This window comes from Dermacentor albipictus, chromosome 4 (assembly GCF_038994185.2).
Source record: "Dermacentor albipictus isolate Rhodes 1998 colony chromosome 4, USDA_Dalb.pri_finalv2, whole genome shotgun sequence".
In the NCBI taxonomy this organism is placed as follows: Eukaryota; Metazoa; Arthropoda; class Arachnida; order Ixodida; family Ixodidae; genus Dermacentor; species Dermacentor albipictus.
In genome coordinates this window covers 57,404,463-57,418,147 of record NC_091824.1, presented here as the reverse complement: position 1 = coordinate 57,418,147, position 13,685 = coordinate 57,404,463, and the positions used below count along the sequence as shown (strand labels likewise).

The 13,685-nt window shown below is 46.0% G+C and overlaps 1 protein-coding gene and 1 long non-coding RNA gene across 7 annotated transcripts in view; one reads left to right on the top strand and one right to left on the bottom strand.

Annotated features, from left to right (window-relative positions):
• Window positions 1-13,685, bottom strand: part of LOC139059103 (homeotic protein antennapedia-like) — a 368,433-nt gene that overhangs the window by 127,156 nt on the left and 227,592 nt on the right. The window lies entirely within an intron of this gene.
• The window catches only part of LOC139059104 (uncharacterized), a 46,626-nt gene continuing 41,640 nt past the window's right edge, over window positions 8,700-13,685 (top strand). The window contains exon 1 of the long non-coding RNA XR_011513913.1: window positions 8,700-8,874. This is a non-coding gene — a long non-coding RNA (uncharacterized lncRNA). The remainder of the gene's footprint in view (window positions 8,875-13,685) is intronic.

Below are 13,685 nucleotides of genomic sequence, written 5' to 3'. Positions count from 1 at the left end.
GGTGCTAATTACACTAGTTTTGATCCATTCAAAACATCTTTTTGGCATGTATATTGGGTGCATACTTCTAGCGAATAAAAGTGCAGTGGTTTTTGAAACCTCACTGTAACGTACATAAAATCCATTTGCGTCATTGACAGCTTAATTGTGTTCACCTTAATGACACAGGCGACTCCTATAGTGGCCCATCAGCTGTGTGCGAGTTTCAAGTGTCCTTGTGCATGGTGTCACTCCCACACGTACTTAGTGCTCACTCTCTCCCTTTCTTCTTCTTTCTATTCCCCTTTCCCCCACCCCCTGTGTAGGGTAGCAAACCGGATGCTGTTCTGGTTGACCTCCCTGCCTTTCCTATCCTTGTTTTTCCTCGCTCTCTCTCTCAAGCACAGAGAAGAAAAATAGCTGCCCCGCGTACTGGTTGAAATACCACAATCAATAAATCAATCAATCAATCATGTTTGTTTAACTTGCCCAAGAACAACTCCAAGGTGTGAGCACTGGCGCGCGCATACATTAAAAAACAAAAACATTGGATCGCAATATAATAAGAAAGCAATGAATAAAAAGACCAATTGGGAAAAGAAAAGAGTAGGTGCAATAAAGCGCAATGTAAATACAAAAGTAAAATGAGGAGAAGAGCAGTTTATCAATTCATGGAACTATCACAGAACAAGGCAAAGCTCGGAAAGGAACGATGACAGCGAGTTATGAAAAATATCAAGATAACGAAAATAAGCGTTATTAAAACTCAATCCATGATTTTCCGATCTAGCCAAAGAATAGTACCTAGCTTGCCTGAGATAACTCTAGATGGTCATCACATTGCCGTCTCCGACTGTTTATCATTTTTGGGCATCAAATTAGATTCTAACCTGAAGTTTTCTCAACATTATTCAGCCTCCATTATTATCACTCAGCCTTCATTAACCAAAGTGTACTTTCCGTATTAGAGCATTAATCAAATCAAGAGCACATTTATCCGAAGACGCATTATTAGCATTACATTTTGCCTTTATTCACAGTCACATTAATTATCGCATTGTGTCCTGGGGAAACATATTACTGTCACATCTCGTCTAATCAGCACTTACAAAACCAAGCAATACGCATTATCACTAACAGCGTGTTTTGCACGAGTGCTACTCTATTGCTTCGTGAAAATAACATCCTTGTTGTAACGAACTTGCTCAACTATCATCGAATAATTATGTCTTATAAATTACTTATTAAACAGCTTTCATACGAATTCATTGATTCCAGGTACCTCATCAATAATAATAATACCAGGTTTGCACGTAACTCCAATTTTCTACTGCCCATGGTTCGTTCTAACTAGGGAAAAATGACATCATCATTCGGTGCTATAAAATCGCGGAATGATTTACCCAATATAAATCGCCCTTTCATGCATTTGGTTATGCCCTTAAGCTTTTTTACATGTATAACTAAGTTTACATCGTTCATTACATTAGATTCGCAATTTGTATGTATTGACAGTTTTTTATGCACTACAGGTTTGTGCACTGACAATTGTTTTCGTTTATTTAATTTTTATATGTTGTATTTTTTGCGATTGTGTTGTTTTTTTATTTAGCTTGCTCATCTTTCATACGTCTCTACATTGTTATTATTAACCGAGGGTTCCGTTGCAGTCTTTGACTTTGGGGCCCTCGTCTGTATATCTTCTCTTGCCCATTCATTGCATTTAAAGAATAATAAACAGAAACTGAAACTGAGACACTCTATACTGTGGACGGTTGCGTGTTATTGATGACAGGCTGGGACATGGAAATGTTTATGTTCTCTGGTGATCTTGCGCTGAATACGAAGCACGATACAATTGAAGAGTTCGGTATAGGCGAGGATACCGTGGAGTTTGAAGAGAAACAGCAGGTCAGCGCGATTACATCGGGAGCGAAGTAAGGGCGATGACAATAATCCAACAGCCTTAGAACAAGGTCCAATGTCAATATCTGCAAAGCGGTGATGCTTAGAAACTTTTTTCTGTACCCGACCTATAACGTCAATGTTGGATCTGGGAAAGCCATTCCAGACGAACGACGCCTATTCAAGTTGAGCAAGACAAATAGTTGCGTATACCTTGCGGGACGGCGTAGGAGACTTGAATTCCCTCGATAGTCTGCAAACAGAGCCAAATCTTGACGTCACTTCCACTTCTGGGTGTGACGTCACACTTTATTTTCTTTTTTTTTCCTTGACAGAAGTCGTCCCCACGACGCACAGATGGCGACACTTGCGACACACCGCCACTTTCAAGACACTTTAGCTTTTCTGGGAAGCTTGGCTACCAGATCACATGTATGTACATTGGTGTGGTATGCACCCACATTCTCAACAGAAACGCTAATGCGTGTTCGCGCAACGCTCATGCCAAGCAGCCAAAGCCAGAAGTCTGTCCTGGCTCCGGCAGAAACGACTGAGCGGGGCGTGTTCGTGTGCTGACTTACCTTCATCGCTTCTGCAGGCAAACGCACGTCCCTGGAGGCGTAAGCTTCCACAAGTGAGCCGCAGATGCTTGTCGATACTGTCACAGCACGACGATGGTGGCGGTGCCAACGGCCACGGTGCGAACACGCCTCCAGTGACCGTATAATTGCTATCCCAATGAAACCGACAGGCAAACAAAGGAATATATTTGCTACTCCTTGAGTTGGATTTCCCGAAGAGGCGGACATGAGCCCTAAATAGCGTTATGCTATTGGCTAATTAACGCCAATTCACTAATTCATATTTTACCTCGTCACTCTAGGGCACATATTGAAGTTTACAAGGTGAGGCCAATGAGTTTGCTTGGGGCACTTCACTTAACAGGAATTCTGAGGCTGGCACTAGTACGGAGATCACCATCATCATCAGTCTATTTTTATGTCCGCTGCAGGACGAAGGCCTCTCCCAACAATCTCCAATTACCCATGTCTTGCGCTACCTGATTCCAACTGGCACCTGCAAACTGTGCGACGGTATGTCTGGATGAACAGGGTAATCTTGTCCTGCGCTGCTTACCAAGGTGTCTTGTTAAGGAAAGTAAGTGGAACAACAGCGGATTTTCTTTTCGAACGTTTCATAATACCTATTTCAATACCAATGCTAGTTTCAAAATCCGTTCCAAGATCATATACCTAATAGATGTCTTTTAAAATATTTGAATGATGGGCTAGTTGGTACTTTTGACATGAGGACTGTTTTGATATGGCGCGTAACGGTACAGTGCAACAGAAAGGAGGACAAACGCAGGCTCAATGTTCATTGTACACACTCTGTGTAAATTGATTTACTCGATCAAAAGCAAGAAACTGAGCACAGCGCACTAAACCATCAGTGGTTAACCTATCTGAATATAAACAGCATAAAAGATATTAGGCACTCAAGATGAAGGCAGCTTATTCCAATCACTACTGTGGCAGTCGGGGATAAAACCGGTGTTTCTAGGCTTTTAAAAGTTTTAATTTAATATCAATTTAATTTTACAATTTAGATTTAAAATCGCCTGTCCCTGATAGTGTTGCTTTTGCAGATTCATCTATGGCACAGGCAGAGATTTGTCGCCTACAAAATCGGAATATAAAGGTAGCTAATAAAAACTTTATTTTTGTTGTTCATTATATAAAGCATATGCTGCTATTGAAAAATCCAAGCTCAGCAGTGATGAAGTCATGCTTTCTTAGCATAAACCGCAAGATTCACCCCGCTTTCGAGATAACCAACGCTTAAGTGTACCACAGTATACCAGGTGTTTCAGGGAACACTTTCAAAAATTATTTTAAAGGTTGCCTGTGTCGGATAGCAGAATTATACTTCATAGGCTGGTCTACTCAAAGAGGTGGACATTACTTGACAAAAAAAAAAACTGAAATGCATAATCGACTAATCTTCAGGAATTCACTAATTACGTTTCTAACTCCTTACCTTATGGCCCATATTGCAATTTACAGCTTCCAGCCGTGGAGTTCGCAAGGCGACCCATTTGGAACGAAATGTCAGGACTGCACCAGTTTCGAGATATTAAGTCCTGAACTTTGCGGAGAAATGCATTGGCCTTCCAGTCATTTTGTGAATAGGTACTACGTGAATAAATCAGTTGAATTTTGCCGACCGTAGCGTCGTTATGTGTTCCCTTCTCCTGTCTACGTCTTCATTAGCGATCAGTAGGCCATTTAGTAAACACTAACTCCGCCAAACTCAATTCTTCTAATGCTACATGCTCCATGCTAGATATGTTTAATTTGGTCCAAATAAAAAAAAAAGCACGTTATGCCCTGGACAAGGGGATATTCAAGGTCGTTCGTTATAGTATAACCGAAAGAGCAGCGGTGAAGCCATGCGCGTCAGACGTCGCCACTTGCATGCAGAGAATATATATATATATATATATATATATATATATATATATATATATATATATATATATATATATATATATATATAAAATTTGGATGTTGCAATTTGACATTGTTATATTTTTGTATTCGATCCACTCCTGCTTGGGCCTCACGGCCTGCAATATGTCAAATAATAAACAAAAATAATAAATGTTTTAAATAATTAGGAGACGTTTTTCTTTTTCATGAGTCTTTAGTATTGCCTAGTGAGAAGGGAAACAATGCTGAGACAAGTATCATTCATGTGCATTTCACACGGCTTTAGTCAATGATTCTGCAGAAGAGTTACTGAAGTCCGCAGGTATTTTTTTTTTTCAGGATCAACAAAAGCGCGGAAAGCAACTTGAAGCGAGGTTAACATACAGCAAGATATTCATTATCTAGACATAGGCTATCCATACCATTAGAAATAATTTTTAGTTGGCTATGTCCTTCTCATGAAAAAAAATATAATAATGTTTGGCCTGTGTATATATTCAAATATATTGTCTTTGTGCATCGTGTCCATGATGAAAATTTTAAAGAAAATATTTAACACACCGATGACGTAGCCGCCGCTGGTGCTTCTAATGCTCTCGTCCTCTTACTGTCATGATTTGCAGAAATAAAGCGAAAGTATCAATTAAAAGTTATGCACGTCCTTACCTGCAGTGATGCAGTAAGCTTTTAGCCAGAATAAAATCTAAGTGAAACAGGTAGAGGCAACTCAAAAGAAACCTCAAATTATGTGGGTAACACAACTCTGGTAACCACACTTTAGGCGTGACGAGGGGGGGGTTGCTCAGCCTGAGCCTCCCCCTAGCCCGGAAACTTCGGAGGGGGTTCGGGCCCCGAAAGCCCCGCGTATTAGGCGCTATGGGCTCTGGTGTGGCGCTGCCAAGCACAGGTAGCGGGATTAAAACCCGACGTGGCGGCCGCATTTTGATGAGGGCGAAATGCAAAAACACCCGCGTCCCATTCATTGGGGTCACATTAGAGAAACCCAGGCGGTCAAAATTAACCCGTGGTACCCCACTACGGCGTGCCTCATGATGATATCGTGGTTTGGGCACCTAAAACCGCATAATTTGTTCTTTAACGCAATAATCAGTACAGCTCACAAAATGCAATGACGACGGAAGGGTAGACACCACGAGTGCCGTGGTGCCTGCTCGTCTGCCATCCTTGAATGTTTTGCTTTGTACCCGTGCATATACCTACCAAGTCACTCAACCTTCCAGCTTGGTCATGTTAGAGCAATGAAAATTAAATATAGGGGAGCGATCTTGTGCTGCCTCATATTCACGTGTATTGCAGGGCGGTAGATGTGTTTCATATTTAACAGGGATAGGCGGGCTAATTGGTGGTCGATATTGAAATGCATCATGTGTTTCAATCTATCCAGGTATGCGGGGATTGACGACGAACATACATGACAAACACGACATCAATTGCCGCAGAGCTCCATGCAATATTGTTCGCCACTGACCTCATTAAAACACAGGATACACCTGCTGCGTGGTCTATTCTAACAAATTCAAAGTCGGTTCTTCATTTCTTGCGGCGCTTTTGCCTGCGTGATCTAAAATGGAATGATGATTTATTACACTTCACTGAAAGTAGCTGCAGATGTGTCTTCAGGCTGTGGGGTCTACGGGTCTCACAGGAGTACCGACCACCGCGGGTTCGAGCTTAGCGAGCCACAGGCCCGCGTCAGCCGTCAGCCTCTAGCGCCGCTGCGCGCGAGCTCAGGCCACAAGGGGCTACCGAGCGACGCACGCAAAAACACAGTATTGCCCTAAAATGAAGGAAACCGTTTATTGTTTCCAACGGCACCCAACACTGCACAAACGCCCGGTCCCGGGACGGCGGGGAACCAAAGGGGTCCCGCACCAAGGGCGAAAAGTACAGCTAGGGGCGCCTGTAGCACGTCGCTGCGAGAGCACAGGCTCAAGCTGGGACGCGCCGCTAGGAAAAGTCCCGGCGGCTATGCTACTCGCTCTGGCGATAACCAATGGGCCAACTCGCGAGAGCTCGGGCAATCTCCTTCGGCTTGGGCCTTCGATGAGTGCGGCTCGGCGTGGTACGACCTCGCGCGAGCACTAGGCACCCGTTCTTAGGCTTAGCGTCGGGATAGGAAACAACACGAGGTACGCGCTCCCCGCACGGGCAAAGGCGCCGTGCGTGAGCTCAATCCTAGTCACAAAGGTGTCGGCGGACGAGAGAGAGCATCGTACGTACCGGGCGCTGTCCCAAAGGAGAAGAGAGCTGCTACCAGCTGCTACCGTCACGGCAGTAGCCACCAGGGGCCACTCCCGTGACGTCACCAGCTCCGCCCTCACCCACGAACCATGGCGAGTGGAGCGCCACCGCTAAAACTGGTTCGGAGCAAGAACGGCATGGTTTAGGATTACAGACATGGGTGAAATTCGCCAGCGCAATGGCGCGTCGAATCCCCCAAATCCCCACAAGGCCTAAAACGAAAGAACGGCAGGTGGTGGTGGCGGGGGAGGGGGAAGAAGGGTGAGGTGCGGGGGAGAGAGAGACTGGCTGCAGAGAAGGACTAACTTGACAAAGACCTTCTAACCAGTCGAACACATGAGGCAGGTCTTTGTTTTGTAAACCATAACGGTACCTCTTTCCTTGATCGAGTGCGTTGAAGGAAGTTTAATGGTCACGAAAAATGCGAAGTACTGCGCAAGACATCATGCACGTTATTCTGCCTAGTCCACCATTCTATTTATAGCCGCTGCGTTTCAGGAAAGTCACGGTTAGTGTCGTACACAACAAGCAACACAATTTAAACCATTTTCGTTTCACTGAATCTGCAGGCCGCTACGGTGCTACCAAACTTCAAATTTGTACTGTGTGGGTTGTTTCTTTTGTAAAAATCAATAGCATCGTTTTTTTCACTCTCATCATCTTTAAACGCATCCACTGCATGCACTATCACTAGGTAAAACTCATTACAGTAGCTTTTTACTCTATCAAGTAAAAAACACACAATTGTCAGGCGATCACGTCGTAGTTATCGCAGTAGTTACGAGCACAGTCGTGTGAAGGAAACCGCCAAAGGGCGAAAGCGGCTACGGAAATTTTACCAGGTGCAATAAGAAGCACAGCTGGAATCAAAACTTTTCAAATCAGCAGGAAGGCGGCCAGCACGGGCAATTAGCGCGGTTACACCGATAAATGTGCGTAGCCTGAGTCTAGCTTCAGCGCCGCTTCATTTTAAATGCAAGCCCAGGCCTACACGTCGCTATTCGCCCTAAGTGGGGGGGGTCTCTTTGTCGCAGCGCAAATTACTTTGTTGCCAGCGGGGCACGTCGCGCAGATAAGCGACAGAGTCGTAAAAGAGTTGGGGCAGGGGGTGGGGGGAAAGTAGTTTCGTTGTGGTGTAGGAGCACGGCGGTTACACAGACTGGAGGGATGAATTGAAAGTGCTCGAGGACAGACTATTACCGTCTGGATTATCGACACGTCTCTTCGCCTCGCAAACACGGGCGAGCCAGTTTAAATTTCACCCGCACTTAATTCGTTAAGGAACACCGAATCAAGACGACCCTCAAGAGCTTCCTCCTTCGGACTGAATCCCGACATCATATCGAAACTCGCTCCTTCTCCTTAGCCTTATCCTAAATAAACGTCCTTGCGGGGCCCTTTCTCTTGCGCTTTTTTAACAGCCCTCTTCAACTTCTCTCTCGCCCACTCCAGAGAGAAGATTGAAATCATTAAAAAAAACATTATACACAGGCGCATGCGCCTGTCCCCCCCCCTTTTCCCCTCTCCCCTCTTTCCCCCCGTCTTCACGCACTCGTCACTCTTCCGCGCACGTCGGCGATCTCTGCAATCCGTGGCGTCGCTGCCCCGTCGGCATCAGTGGTATAGGCGCCGGGTGGGTAGCGCTTTTATCGCCCCTGCACATCCCGCGCGCGGAACGCTAAACGCCCGCCGTCGCCACCGCACAAGGCGAGCTCCATGAAGGGCAAATAAAGAAGGCAAGCGGGCAACTTAACGATCGGCCATCGCCATACGGCAGCGTGCGCCGGTGGTTGCATGTGCGCCACTTGGGCGAAAGGGGAGGGTAGCCGGCCTCGACCGTCCCTTTCTCGGTGGTATAGGCCGCGGTTCCTCCACTCTCTTCTGCTCCGCTTTTTGGCGGTTGCAAGAAGGGGGATGGGGAAAGGGGGGGGGGACGAGGAACGAGACCGCTCTTTATTGTTATTCCAGTCTCGCGATAGCACGTGACAACGATCAGCGACCGGTCGCTCGCGGCAGCGCTGCCAGACACACACACACGCGCGCACAAACACCACAACGCGGGCCGCGCGCTCCTCCGGCTTCTCCCGATTCGGGCCCAGAAGCGGCGACGGTGCGCTGCTAGCCGGCGGGAGACGTCACCTGGACCTCGCCGGGACGGTGCAACGGCTCCTGCTGCCAGAGATGTCGAGATGCCTGTTCCCGGTCTATCCGGTCGCGAACGCGCGCGCACGCAACGGTAAGGGCAACCCCCGCACGCCGCTTCTCTTTCTGTGCCGCTCGAAGCTTATTTGCGTAGCGCACGAGCTCATTAGGCATGCGAGACGAGTGCGTCTCTCTACTGTCTCCCGCGGAAGTAGCAAAGACAGGAGAAAGAAGAACAGTGAAGAGCTTTGGCTCTTGCGAGTTCGCGAGGCACGTGGTTCACTTCAACAAACGCTTAGAGGCGGGCGTTGGCAAACTTGTTACGCATGCTGTTTATGTGCTGCTTGGCCCGCGTTACGTCACAGAACTTACGAGCAAATGACATCTGAAATCAGGGAACTGCACCACCATGCTCTGGAAAGAGGACACCACATTGTATTTCAGTGGATTCCTGCTCACTGTGGCATCGTCGGCAACAACCTAGCTGACAAGGCTGCCCGGTGTGCCCACGAAGATACAAAGACGCGTCCAACACCTTTGGCGAGGTCGGACGCTGCCAGAGAACTTCGCCTACTTGCACGCAAGAAGTCCCAAGATCTCTGGACATCAAGTGGCTTCAATTGCAGATTACGTCAACTGGACCCCACGCTACGGCTACAACTGCCACCTAGCCTTTCCCGCGGCGAAGCAACCTTGTTGTGTCGCTTGTGGTTGGGAGTGGCGTTCACGAACGCATACTCCTACCGTATGGGAATGGCCGAGAGCCCGATGTGCGACTCCTGTGGGTGCGAGGAGTCCATCGAGCACGTATTGTGTACCTGCCCTCGCTACGATGTCCACCGCCTCCCTCTGCGGGCAACTTTACACAGACTAGACTCGAGACCATTCACCGAGTCAAAGATACTCGGACCGTGGCCACAACCGTCACTGGCTCGAAAAGCGATTCGTGCACTAGTGCGGTACTTAAAGTGCACGGGCTTAAGAGACCGCTTATAGTGTCATTGTGTAAGGTGTCCCTCCCACATGTACTCAGTGCTGACTCTCTCCCTTTCTTCCTCTTTCTATTCCCCTTTCCCCCACCCCCAGTGTAGGGTAGCAAACCGGATGCTGTTCTGGTTGACCTCCCTGCCTTCCCTACCCTTGCTTTCTCTCTCTCTTGGCCCTTCAAGGACGTGCTGCTAGCTGCGAAGGCATAGCACTTGCACTCGCTGATGGTAGCCATAAAGACATGGCTGAAAGCCGTTGAAGCATCGCCGCGATACTGCGGGCGCATAGAGTGCGAAATGCAGTGTGCCGCAGTCGCTAAGCCGTAACTTATGCGAGAGACGGAATAGTCAGGCGCATGCTGCGGAAGTGCGGCAATCTTGCGCGCCGGTTTATGTGCCAACGCAAAGCAAGTGCTCAAGCGATCCCTGTTTACATCCGTGACGCGGCAAGAATATTCGCTGCGCAACTACATAAATTGATTAAGAGTCCTCTTCTTTCTATTTGTTTCTAACCGGTGGTAAATACGAGTAGAGGAAAAAAAGGGGGATGCAGTTTGAGTGTGCGGAACCTATGATCATTCTCTTCGTCATTTAAAAATTGCACCAACGCGAGTTTACAGAACCAAGAAATATAACAAGGCGCCGATAGTTTATGATTTCAAGTTTTCGCGCATATTAGCTTTCTTGGAGGGACGAACCTTTTGCTCGTCCAACGCACATGTTGGAATGAATGTGGAGCGAAGCTCTAGCGATGAAGCTAATTATATGCCGCAAATATACGCGCGATAATGTCGGTAAAGGCGATGCGAGCAGTGTTTTTGTTTGCCTGCTGTGAAACGTGTCATCTAATACAATGTTATATTAGTGTAGCGTGTACTGAGTAGAGTGAGTGTACTGCACTAAGTAGCCCGTTACGGGTAATACTGAGCCGTCACGATAGTACGCTTAGAACGGAGGCACACTCGTCACACAAACGAGGATGTCACACCACCGAGGGCCTTCGTATGGCGCAAATATCTCATTACCAAGAATTTCGCCTGACGCACCCGCGCCTTCTGGCTCACCGTTTCTCGTATCCTATATTTAACTTAGCAACCCCGACATTGCTTAAGTTTGTTCGCGTCGCTGCTCATTCGTGGCTTTCTTGAGCACCGTATGCGCGTATATAGCTGCGAAGTGCAGCGTCCGTCTCCTGGGGCACTGCGGCTGTCAAAGCTCGAATCCTCATACCATGCGGTATGGGGGCGGGGGGGGGGGGGGGTGATGCGCATTACATATTTCGACAATCAAAGGGCTGCACAGCTTATGGAGGACAATTGCGTCAGATCCAAACGACGAACTGATCATTTCTTTATATTTGCATAGCGATCAAGCTGAAGGACTTGTACGACGAACATAGCACTGATCTGGGCCAGATGAAATACTGAATTCATGGCTGGCGGTTTGTGTAGAAAGGATGCAAATAACAACTAAAGAAGCACAGACGCAGCCGCTTTTTTTCAACCTAATGTTTATTTCCAGGATTGTTTTGCACCGGGAAGGACCGTAGATAGAACTACACGAAAAGTCATTAAAAGGTTCTCTCTCTCTCTCTCATAGAAACAGCTCAGATAACGCTATTGAGCGATTTGTTTGCGCGCAAGCGTTGCTTTATTTTTAATCATAAACGGTCAGAGAGCACGAGGGTACAATTGGTGATTGCACATTGGGCATCAAAAAGTTTACTTGGCGCGGAATATGCAGAAAAGCAGACTATTTGGTGAGCTTTTAATTTATAGGTTGAATGTCATTGCTTTACAAGTGTGTATACCGTTTGCCTTCCTGCGAGTCATTAGCATTGTGCTTGTAGATGGGACTGTGCAGATTTTCGGTATCAGCGTATTATATAGGTGCCACGTGTATCTTAGTTTTTATACGCAATTAATAACATGAAAAGTTAAGTAAATAAAACGCCCCGTTTACACAGCTTTGTCGGTGCTATTAAGCGGTGAAGGCACAACGTTGAAATCGGCTGAGATGGGCGAGCCTTGATATATCTTACATGCCCACCAATATCCAGCGAATAGAAACAGCACATCACCTCGCCCAATACATAAATTCTCGTGGTTGTAGGAAGCGGAAACACACACAACATCCAACAACCATAAATTTACACCAACTGGTCCGGTTAGCCACTCCCCTGCTATAAATTCTTGTGGTGAGTCAGATAACGTGAGCTTAGATCTCGCTAAAGCGCTCCACAAGGAGTCACATTCTAAATTACTGCAAGAAATTGGTACCATATTTGGACCGCCCCCCCCCCCCTACCCAGTGGCGTTGTCCTTACCTTCATAGTCGGCAACAATTTCAATTTGGGGATTAAAAATCTAGTATGTGTCCTCTTCTTTCTGGTGTTCCCGAAAGAAGTGTCTTGGGGGCCTCTTGTGTTCTTGGTTTTTATACGTAAATGACATGCCTCGTGAACTTAGTTTCAGTGTGGTTATATGCGGATAACTGCATACTTTACAAGGAAATTAAAACTTCGCATCAGGCAGAATTGAAAGCTCACTTGAAAAAAAAAAATGCTGGTGCGGCACCTGGCGAATGGAACTTCATCCAAATAAAACAGTATACATGAGTGTTAAAAAAATATGCTGCATTATCAGTATGCTACTGGCAGCTGTGTACTCTCGAAGGTTGAAGAATATAAATATCTCGGCGTCACATTTACCCATGATCTGCGCTGACATGTTCATATTGAAAACATACGTTTTAAAGCCAGTAATGCTTTGTGGGCCCGTAGGAGAAGCTTATAAAGCGCTACTTCCGAGATAATATACTTAGCAAACAAAGTGTTAATTCGACCCATTCTTGCATACGCGTAAATTGTGTGGGATCCACCTACACTAACAGTACTAAAATAGACCTATTTGAAAGACTTGCTTCAAGGTGTACATTTAAGAAGCACCGCCATTGTTAAATATAAAATTGTTGCCCAACTTTTGTACTGTGCAAACATACTTCGCTTGAGGTTAGAAGTTCTAATGAAAGATTAACGTTTTTATTCTAATTATACATGAGCAAATAAAAATGGGCGATGCCAAATGTTTTGAAATTAGAACTAACGAGATCTCCCGTCACCACCAGAGCATATTCATTCCATTCCCGCTATACCGAAATGATTGCATTAAAATAGCTCCCCCCCCCCCCCCCCCCCCACGCCCAGAGTGATTGGAGAATGGAATATGCTGCGTGATGGTGTTGTAAACTGTGCTTCTCTCAACATGTTCCTACACAGAATCAGAGATCTAATATTCCACAATTCTGCATCATGACTCCTATTCAGCTGTTCTTATTTATGCACGTGTTGCAATTATTTTCTTTTTTTTAGTAAGTTACACCTATTTCTGGCTGTACCTGTCAATGATCAATTGGTTTTTACGAACACTGAGTGCATTTAAATATCTGAACTGTCCACACCTGTAATAGCCCTACACGGGGTATTTAGTTAAGCCTATTGTTGTTGTACTTCTACGAACATGGTAGAACATTGAGTTTGTTTATATGTGTGATATATCCGCCCCTGTAATTGCGCAACACAAGGCTGTCGGAATTAATAAATAAATGGATAAATAAAACGAATGAACACTGTATTTCCGCTTTATCATGAGGACATCTTAATACGAGGAACGTAACAAAGGAACACTCGGGAGAACAATGGATCCGAGAGGAGGGGTACTTACAGCCATGACTTACATTTTTTCTTGAACACTGAACTCTCTGAATTTCTTTAACTTGGTGTCGGTATTATGCTGTTTTCAGAACACTTAATATGCACAGCAGACTGTGGGTGAAATATTTGTTTGGATGAAATTGGAAATTCTGCCAATTATTCTGTCACCGGCTTCCCTACAAGCAACAAATTGGCCAATGATCAAAG